This window comes from Panthera onca, chromosome B2, assembly GCF_046562875.1.
Source record: "Panthera onca isolate mPanOnc1 chromosome B2, mPanOnc1 haplotype 2, whole genome shotgun sequence".
NCBI classification, from domain to species: Eukaryota; Metazoa; Chordata; class Mammalia; order Carnivora; family Felidae; genus Panthera; species Panthera onca.
Window position 1 is genome coordinate 130,394,023 of NC_138343.1, and position 10,215 is coordinate 130,404,237.

The following is a 10,215-nucleotide window of genomic DNA, read 5'->3' on the forward strand; positions in this document are numbered from 1 at the left end:
CAATATCTAATTTTGCTATAGTGTTGAATGGTATCTAAATAATTGCCTGGATTTTAAAATTTCAAACAAATGTTCTATGCAGGGAGAGCTTGCAATGCAGTTGGGAGGTAAGTAATACACTATTATTTTTCCATTTGTTATTTAAAGCATCACCTCAAAACTTTGTGGCTTAAAAAATAATAACAATTTATAATCTGTGAGTCAGGAGTTTGGAAGTGGCTTAGCTGGACAGTTATGGCTCAGACCCCTCCTGGTTGTTCCTTATCTAAACTATGGCTAGAAAACCCATTTCTCAGGTGGTTCACTCACAGAGCTGGCAAGCTGATCCTAATAAATTGGTTTCTATACATGTGAGCCTCTCCATAGGTTGCTTGAGTATCTTTATGACATGTCTCCTGAGTAAGTGATTCAAGAGAGCATGCTTGGAGTTGCAATACCTTTTATGACCTAGTCACAAAATATCACTTCTGTCATACAGACCAGCTCTGATTCGATATGGAAGTTGAACACATAAGACTATAGATATTGGGAGTTATCTTGGATACTTGTCACCACATATATCTAGAAAATAAAACAGTAAGTAATGTGACTAGTTAACCAAATGGGGGTTATTGTGACACAGTGCTACAGAAGAGTCAAAAGAGGGAAGATCAATATGGTTTAGAATTGTAGAACAGGTCCAAAGGATAAAGTGCCACAGATTTGGAATGGCAAGATTTGTAAATGTGGAGAGAGAAGGAAACATAAACACGAGCTTTACTGGACAATGTAACAAACCAAGGATAACTGAGTATAATATGCCTGAGTATTCCTAAAGATGAATGGTGGGAAATTAGAGCAAAAATAGGGGCCAAATTAGGAACTGGGATTTAATCATTGCAGGCAATAGAAAAGCATGTAACTGACATAATGAAATTAACACTATAAAATTAAGCTGGTAGTAAAAAATGTATTAGAGTGAGGAAGCCATTGGAATTATTTACATTTGAAGGGATAAAAACCTAAAGTAAGTTATGCTGGCAGTTGGAAGTGACGGAGAGAAAGCTTTGGGTGTCAGGGACATTTTAGAAGGATGGACAAAGATTAGTGTTGATGCTTGAGGGGAACCAATGTTGAACCTATGTCTTCAAACTTGAATAATAGAGAGAATGAGGGTGCTAATGGTGAGAACCAGAGAAGCTAGTTTTGGGGGGCTTGGATCTATACTTAGAATGGGTCTGAGATGGGACACAAAGCAAATTAAAAAGGATATGTTACAACTGTGTTTCCATTTGCAGCATCTGCTATCATCTGTGACTCTCTCCAGCCACACTCCTAACTTTTTAGAAAGGAGTCAGTCCACAAAAAATAATTCTTGTTGTTAATAGCATATTTCACACAGCTGCTGACATTGACCAGTTCTCTCTAATAATCTCACGATTTAAACTCAATAGTCAGATAAAATGGTAGGCTAGCAAACAAGGGGGAGAAATGTGGAATTTGTAAACTATTTTATGGACTACTGAGGTTATGATAACTGTTTACATTTCCTCTGTGAAAACACGTGCTATAAACTCATCATACTAGTAATCACCAATTCTGAAACTGATGCCAAAAGGGCTACTGTAACTTGGCCAGTGTCACTTACTAGTTAGTGACCAGTACTCAGGTCTCATGAGTATAAAAGATCCTTGCTCTTTCTATGATGACAATATACATTTCTTAATAAGTTCAATTTTGAATTGATGTACAAAAAGCACAAACATAACAAGTTTTCCTTGGAACTGCTCCTGCTATAATGACTTGGTTGATTTAAAGATAAAAACAATCATTATCAAAACATATTTACTAAATATCGGCTTATACAAGGAGCTGAGTCATAAATACTCAAAACAGTTCAAATACCACTTGCAGGCAAAATATGATCAGTTTTATAATAGTGGTACAGGTGGTCAGTGTGGTAGAGATCATAAAAGGAAGCCAATTAACTTTGGAAGGGGAAAGAGATGGGATGTGAGAGTGTTCAAAACACATTAGAGCATATAACACTGCAGATGCCAGGCATTTTAAAACATTTCAAAATGAAAATTTCAGTCATAAACAATGGTATAATGAAATCCCCTGTACTGTCACCCAGCTACAAAAATCATGGACCTACAATGCCAAGCATTTTGTATGTTACTTTATATTAACTCAAAGAGGGTACAAACTTTGCTCAAGAATATACAATTCGCAGATAGTTAAGCCGGGGGTTGAATTCATGTCTGTAGGACTTAAACATCCTGGCCTGGCCTGAGACAGTAGAGGTAGAACGAGGAAAGGATACAACCTCCAAAAACACCTTCGCGGATATAGTGTTGGTCTAATAAAAAAATTTATCCTCACCTTGGCAATGCTGGCATACATATATTACTTAGATTATACATAGAACAAACATAATTTTGAATTAGTACATAGTTGCAAAACAAAGTACACATACTACACGCACTTTCCTGACAGGTATCCTTAATAGATAGATACGAAATGTCCTAGGCATCTTACAAAAGCTTGTTGAATCAAATGCAAGTATATCAATGAGGAAAAGAAGAAAAGAGTGGCCAAGTAGAATATGTGGCATGTCAGTTCTGTAGATTAAAACTCAAGTAATTGTTTCCTTTTACTGAATCCCAATAACACTTAGCATTGTTTTTGAACTCTATTTGAGTTTGAGCCCTTAATTACATCATAACCTTTTAAAGTATAGGGTATCATGGTCTGATTTCTATTGCGCCTCTCTCCTGGAGTCCAGAACTGTGCTCAAGACATAATGAAAACTCACAATATATTTGCCGAGGACTCCAACAAGTTGATTGAGGTTTCGATTCTTGTTCACTTCTCATCCACTCCATTGCCTGTGTCAGTAGGGAGAAACGTATAACTGCTGTCAGAATTGTCATGTTAAATAAATGAGCATCCTGTTGTACTTGTCATAGTTATAGGATGCAGGGAAATGTGTTTTCACAATAGGCCCTGAGATTTCCTTGTGACTGTTGCTAAGGCAACAGAAGGAAGGCAAGGCATCTGGGGTCCTCCGCCACCTGGCTCCCCTCGGGTGGATTTTTGAGTCCTGCTTTCACTCCACCAGTTGCTTCCCCCTTAGCAGACAGATAGGATTCTACAGTAATTCAAATATGCTGACAAATGCCAGGGTTTGCTTTTTACATCTTCTCATTTTTCCATTTTACTAAAGTTGGTGAAATCAACAGTGACTAAGAAGGAGGAATCACATAAGAACATCATCAGGGATGAACAATTCTCATTTTGAAGATCACTACACCGGAGGCGTTCAATGCCATGATGCTGTTGAAAACAGAAAGTCTGGAGAGAGAGACCTTGGGAGTCAAGGAGAAAATCTTGTGAAGACATAGCCGCCTGGCTGTATCTCAGAGGATGATTCCCAGCCGAGAGCAAAGTGCAAGCCAAAGTATTTTCAAAAGCATTCATGGGGACCATTAAAGGCTTATGACAACTTCATATAATGAGAACTTAAATTTTAGCTATGGAGTTTGAAATTACCGCCATTCTCTATACAGTTAAATCCAACACTTGAAGGCAGGAACAAAGTCTTAGGAGTTGTACTGATAGCAACTTAATAGTAAATAAATCAAAGAGGCCTCAAAGACATGGGGTCCAACATCTGCCCCATGCTAGAATTATCTCTTCAGTATCTCCGTCTCCACAGTATTAGCCCCTTTAAGCACTCTGTGATCCTGCAACCATTCTAGAAATATGTTCTTGACATGATGCTGAGGAGCTCCTCATGAAAAGATGTGGTATACACACACACACACACACACACACACACACACACACACACAAAATGATATTATTTAGCCATGAGAAAGGACAATATCCTGACATGTGACAACACAGATGGACCTTGAGCACATTATACTAAGTGAGATAAGTCAGACATAGAAAGACAAGCACTGTGTGATATCAATCACTTACACGTAGAATCTAAAAAAGTCAAACTTGTAAAAAGAGAATAAAAATAGTGTTTATCAAGGTATGGGGTGGAGAGGGAGAAGATTGATGATGTTTAAGGAAATAAAGTAGTAAATAAGCCATAGAGATCTAATGTGCAGTATAATGAATATAGACAACAATATTGAACTATAATCATCAAACTTGCTAAAGGACTAAAATATAAATATCCCATCCACTAAAAAGAAAGGATAATTATGTAACATGATAGAGGTGTTGAAATTTGCTACAGTGACAATCAAACTACAATATATAAATGTGTCAAATTAACACATTGTACACCTTAAATTTATATGTTATATGCCAAATATATTCCATTTTTAAAAATGGCCTTCCTTGTATGAAACAAAATGTTTGCCCCTGTAACTTCTATCTGTTGGCCATAGTTACAAGACCTTGGGGCCTATTTTCAGATGAAAAACTTCTCACTACTGGACCGACCCACTTATTTTCTTCTCTCGGGTCTATAGCAGGAAAAGCATGGGGTGATGGGTTGTTTAGGCAGCCCTCTATTTCCCTTTCTTGTTGTCCCCTCCTTCCCCACCCTTCTCTGGGTAGCCTTTCCCTTCTCCCTAGAAGTGGATTGAGAAGGAGGGAGGACTGTAAAAGCAGGAATGGTTTGCTTGATGGGTATTGTCATAATATGGCACTGGTGTTGTCTGGGTCCTAAGTCCCATCAGTCCTCCAGCTGAGTCTCTTGGGTCAAAATAACTCCAGGCCAACTCCCTCTACTGTTCAGCTCTGCTGTCCTGAGCAGCCAGCCAGCCAGCCACCATCTTGCCTTTTGCCTTTCAGGATGTAGGACTGGTACCAGTCTCTAGACCTCACAAACCATGGTAAGAATGGTGTGGCAAAGGATGTCAGCACTCAATCTGCTGCTTCTGAAGAAACTTCTCCAAAACCAGTCTGGCCGCTTTGTAATGTCAACCTCCCAAATGTCCCTAGATATTTTTTTCCTTGCCTTTCCCCCCCCTGTATAGTTCCTGCATAGAGGACCAACTATCATATACTCTGAAATACTAAAGGGATACTTAGCACCTCTGTTTTTCCCTCCTCCTACAGACTTTGACGACAACTGAAGCAGAGAAAGTCCTGCTTCAACATCCTAATACACGAATACCACCCTTCACTCTCCTGCTCTTCTCTATACTTTGCTCTGCAAGTTCAATTTGGATGTCAAGTTCCTCTGGACAACACTTTCCTCCCAACCCCTAGTCCATCCCATAATTGCTCCTTGTTGGATCTCCCACCTTTGCAAATACCCTGCCATTGTTCTCAGCCTGTTCTTTTTTCTTTAGTGCCTCATTTTAGAAAGTTCTATGGTGGCTTCCTACATTTCTTCACAATTACTTTTTAAACCATTTTCGAAGTCCTCATTTGGTTCATCTTTTCCCCCTGTGTCCTAGTTTGTCTTCTGTTTCCTATTCCCTCGGCCCACCCGCTCCACTTAGGCTCTCTCCTTTGTCAAAACTGGGACATGCTCTAACTACATTGTCACTTCAGCCATAATCACGCGCTCACTCAATCAAATACCTGCAGAGTATTTAGCAATTTTCCAGGCATGCAAGATCAGAAAAATTTAAGGTCTGCCTTCAAGGAGTTTCCTTTTTATTGGTCAGGACAGAACACATCAAAAGAAATAAAGAATATTCACCATGTTAAAATATGTGATCTCACAATGTACAGGTTTTCACTTAGACCCTAGAGTTGGCTTCTGTAAAGCTTAAAGAAATTCGGAAAACTCTCCTGATCTGTGAGGTCTTCCCACATTGTTCACAGAAGGACTGCTTGTTTCAGGGTGACAGTTGTTTATTTATTTTGAGAGAGAGAAAGAGAGCGAGAGAGTGCATGTATGTGAGCAGAGGAGGGGTAGAGAGAAAGAGAATCCCAATGCAGGGGCTCGATCCCAAGAACTGTGAGAGTGTGACCTGAGCCAAGACCAAGAGTCAGACGCTTAGCCGACTGAGCCACCCAGAACCCCCTCACTCTGACAATTTTTGACATGGCAGGTCCTGCCTAACATGCACCTGCCTTAGCCTTTCACCATGAATCCTCCCTAAACTTGTACATGAGATACATTTTCAATTTAGATTTTGCACACAGTAGTTAAATCATTTTTACTTCCAGTTCTATCTCTGCCTGATATTTAGCATCTAAATTGTTGGGTAAAGAATCAGATTCCTAGCATTTCTTTTCATTCTTTTCCAGCATACAGACTTATTAGGTATTCGGGGCTTTGTGATGATGATTATGATGTTAATGACAATAACGACACCTCCCATTTGTGTGGCACTTCACAAAATAGTCGTGTGTATTATCTTATTTGATTCTAAAAATGCACCCATGATGATTATGACTGTTCTGTTTATGACTGAACCTCTCGGGGCCCATAATCACTGCTCTCTCCCACAAGTTCTGTTCTCCATAGAAAGCTACATCCGCTTAGTTCCGTTGCTCAGGTAAATCTCCAGGTGATGCTTCTCTGACCCTAACTGTAAAGCTGTTGATTTGGTTTTGTTCTTGCTCTCCACCTTCTCCCTCAGACTTGACCGGGTCCTTCAGTTCTCAGGCCTGCCTTCCTCCAGAACACAGACTTTGGTTCCACTTTGCTCTGTGTCCTGTAGGCAAGTGCCATCACTATCCACTTCCAGCCGTAGATCTTAAAATCCCACTCTCCACCCTGGAGGGTGGCCATCAGTATAACTGCCAACAAAAGGAGTAATCTCATACCTACCGCTTAGAGACCTGAGTTGCTGTTTTCTTCCCACATGGAAACATGATCCTAGGACACAATACCCTCAGTGAAGTCCATCATTCTGAAGGTCTGTAGTTGTTGCCATTTTTAATGGAGATTTGATGTGAGCACAAAATTAAGGCAATTTTCCAACATTTGTGATAATATTCAAGTGTGACTATCAGGACTTTGCTAGACGATGCCCAATCCTCTAACTTGGAGTTGCCTCGCTGCTTTTTCTCTTGAAAACTTGACCACTACTATGCAGCTTTTGTTTTATAAAGGATTCAAAAACAGCTCCGATTTTCATGAATTCTTTCTATTACCCAGAAGTAGAACATATTGAGCAATAAGAGTGCCAATGACTTGCAGGAATTAAAAGCCCAGCAGATAAATACAGGGATGGCAGAGAGCCCGAAAGATGAGGATAATGTTGGGAGATCACAGACAGCTGAGTGTTGCCGTTACAGGAAGAGTTTGCACACGGCGTGTCTTTAGCTTAGACAAGGGTGTTTCTATTTTAGAGTAAGTTGTTGCATGTTTCCTGAGGGAAAACTGTTTTGAATGCTTTTACTTACAAGTTAGAGCATTACAGGATGTGCTTTTATTCTCGTGATTAAAATATAGGTGATTTGCTACAAAATAGGCACACCAATAACGGTATGAAGGTGACTTATGTTTAGGAGTTCTAGGAAGTATAAATTGATTTCTTCACTTTTTTAAAATTGTCACTCTATTCCCAGATATTGGAAAAGGTAATCAAGATGTCATGACCACCAGTTGACTTACGAGCTGGCTCCGGGCAATTGGAGGCTGCTCACCCCCTCCCCTGTCCTTGGAATGTACGCTCTGTCCTCTGTCCCCACAGCAGGAGCTGTCCAAGGACACAAACTTGAGAGTAAGGTGTTGTTAAGACCATCTGGACTGTGTATGTGACTGGACCCAGTTAAGGCCTCTTTATAAGCTTTTAAGATCCTGGTCGAGGAGTGTGGAGATCTACTCATCCTGGGGCTGCCAAAGACAAGCCTCATAAGAAAGTTCCCTTGCTTATTAAACCTGCCACCTACCAACTTGGAGTGGACTGCTTTTTTCTTAGGTCTCTCTCTGCCATCTTTGCACATGGCTAGTTTCAGACTATACCCAAGAAGCTCCTGAGGCTACAAACTAACAATTGGTGAGTCAGCCAGGATACCAAAGAAACGGGCCTTGGGAAAGAAGCATCTACCAAGGAAATCCTGAATTGACCATTGGCCTTTATGGGGAAAGGAGCGGTCCATATGTTGGCTGCTTGTGGAGCACTGCCGGAGTATGGGGATGGCTTGAAAACACCAGCCTACCTAAAGCGCTTTTTTGAGGAACTGTGCACAGCACACTGTTGTGGATGAGGGAAATGCATGGTTGCCGAGTGGCCTGGCTTCTAGGTGAGCAGTTCCACTGGACACTGCTGTCCAACCGGAGGCTAATGCTTGAGTCAGCAAGTTGGCAAAAGAGCTGAGGTTAGAGAAAGATGTGTGAGTGTCCACTATTCTGCTGGCTTCAGGCCGGCAGACAAGACGGGAGAGCAGGAGAATCAGTTGGAGACCTTCATGTACTGTTCTGCAAAGCTGGAGATTAAGTTCCAAGCGCTTGTGACTAAGCCTGATTGGGTTGCTAAAAGGTGGAATCTCCAGGAAAGTGAGGAGAGTGAAGAGGAGGATGTGGTGATTGACAGTGAAGCAGATGAAATGCCCCATGTCATCTGACACTTCCATGCAAAAGAAAGCAAAAGCACAGCAACAGCTGTATGGCAGCTCCAGATTCAGGGGACGCTCATGAAAAGAGAATATATTCCTGCTAAGCTTATCGACATGGCTGCCAAATTCCCAAAAGGCCAGAGAAAATATCAAGGAATGGTTACTGAGTCTATGGGGGAGGAGGGTGGCATTTTTCTGACCAGGCAGAAGGCAGGGAAAATGAGCAACATCACCAATACACTGCCCTCTGACAGTGCCTGAATGGTCCTCAGGTGGTTCAAGGTTCTCATCCCCTTATAGATTGGATTATTCTAGCCCATAAGGAGGTTAGGCACAATGAGGGGGACCTCCTTGGAACATGCGGGTCCCTGGAAATCTACCGAGGAGTAACAACAAATTTTCAGAGACTTGGGAATGAGACAGGCAATCTACACCCTTGACTTTGAAGGCCCTGATCTGACCACATTTACTGCAGGAATGAAAGCCAAGTTTCTTCATTCTACCCCAGCCAGCACCTGATATGAGATGCTGATATCCATGCTGAGCCCAGCCATGGGGCAGGGTATTTATTTTTTATTCTTATTTTTGAGACAGAGAAAGAGAGAGAGAGAGAGAGAGAGAGAGAGAGAGAGAGAGAACGTACAAGCAGGGGAGGGGCAGAAGAAGAGATAAAGAGAATATTAAGCAGGCTCTACACCCAGCACAGAGCATGATGCAGGGCTTGATCTCAGAACCGTGAGATCATGATCTGAGCTGAAATCAAGTGTCAGATGCTTGACTGACTGAGCCATCCAGGTTCCCCTGGGACAAGCTATTTATGATGTTGGGCAATCATTGCTGATCTGGAGGAAACTGATAAATCCCAAAAACAGGTATGGGCAATGGGAAAGACCCAAAACAAAGAGAGAACTCAAAAAGCCAAAATTACTATCCCAAGGCTGTAAAGTAAGCCAGTAAAGATAACCTGGAAACAAATGTGGTTTGACCTCATTGCTGTGAGGACCCCACTTGAACAGACAGATCAACAACCCAACACTGTGTTGGTTGGTCCATGGAAAGCCTTAAAAATCTGAACAACAGCTCAGACCTGCCCATCTGCTCCTACCATCCCTGATGCCCTGCTTGCTCCAGCAGAAACTTCAGTGACACAGTACTATTAAGAGTGGATGCTTCCCATACCCTTGTCCATTGTCCTTCACCTGGAAACAATCAGAGGTCTCATGTTGATCTCACTATTCACTGGCCCTCCAGATGAAGAAAACGTGACTGCTCTGGTAGATGCTCAAGCCAAATGTACTCTAATACATGGCAACCCTCAAAAGTTTCTTGGCGTCCTCAGCACCATCAATGGTTATGTAGGAAAAACAGTTATAGTCCCAGAGGGTCCTTTTGACACTGTAAATTGGGTGTTTTTCCCACCACTCACAATAACATGAGGATTTTCTCTCTCCAATACCAGAGAACATATTGGGCATTGATAGCCAACAAGTTCAAACTCTGCAGACCTCTGTTGGTGAATTCCATCTCCAGATTAGAAAAATCAAACTTGTGCTGAGGGGAAATGCCAGCTGGGAACCAATAAGCATACCACCCCTGCAAAGAACTGTCAAACAATAAAAATTATCTGAGGGTGTTTAAAGGGGGTAGGAGAAACTAACCAAGAACTACATCCAGTGGATATTATATGCTTTGCCCATAGTGTCTTCAATAAGCCATTATGGTCAGTAAAAAGCCAGATGGAAG

General features: G+C 41.4%; 1 long non-coding RNA gene across 1 annotated transcript; it reads left to right on the forward strand.

Annotated features, from left to right (window-relative positions):
* The first annotated feature begins 489 nt into the window (after nucleotides 1–489).
* LOC144616277 (uncharacterized) lies at nucleotides 490–3,509 on the forward strand. The gene is made up of 2 exons (XR_013555422.1): nucleotides 490–576; nucleotides 3,209–3,509. It is a non-coding gene; the product is annotated as an uncharacterized LOC144616277 (long non-coding RNA).
* The last annotated feature ends 6,706 nt before the right edge of the window (nucleotides 3,510–10,215 follow it).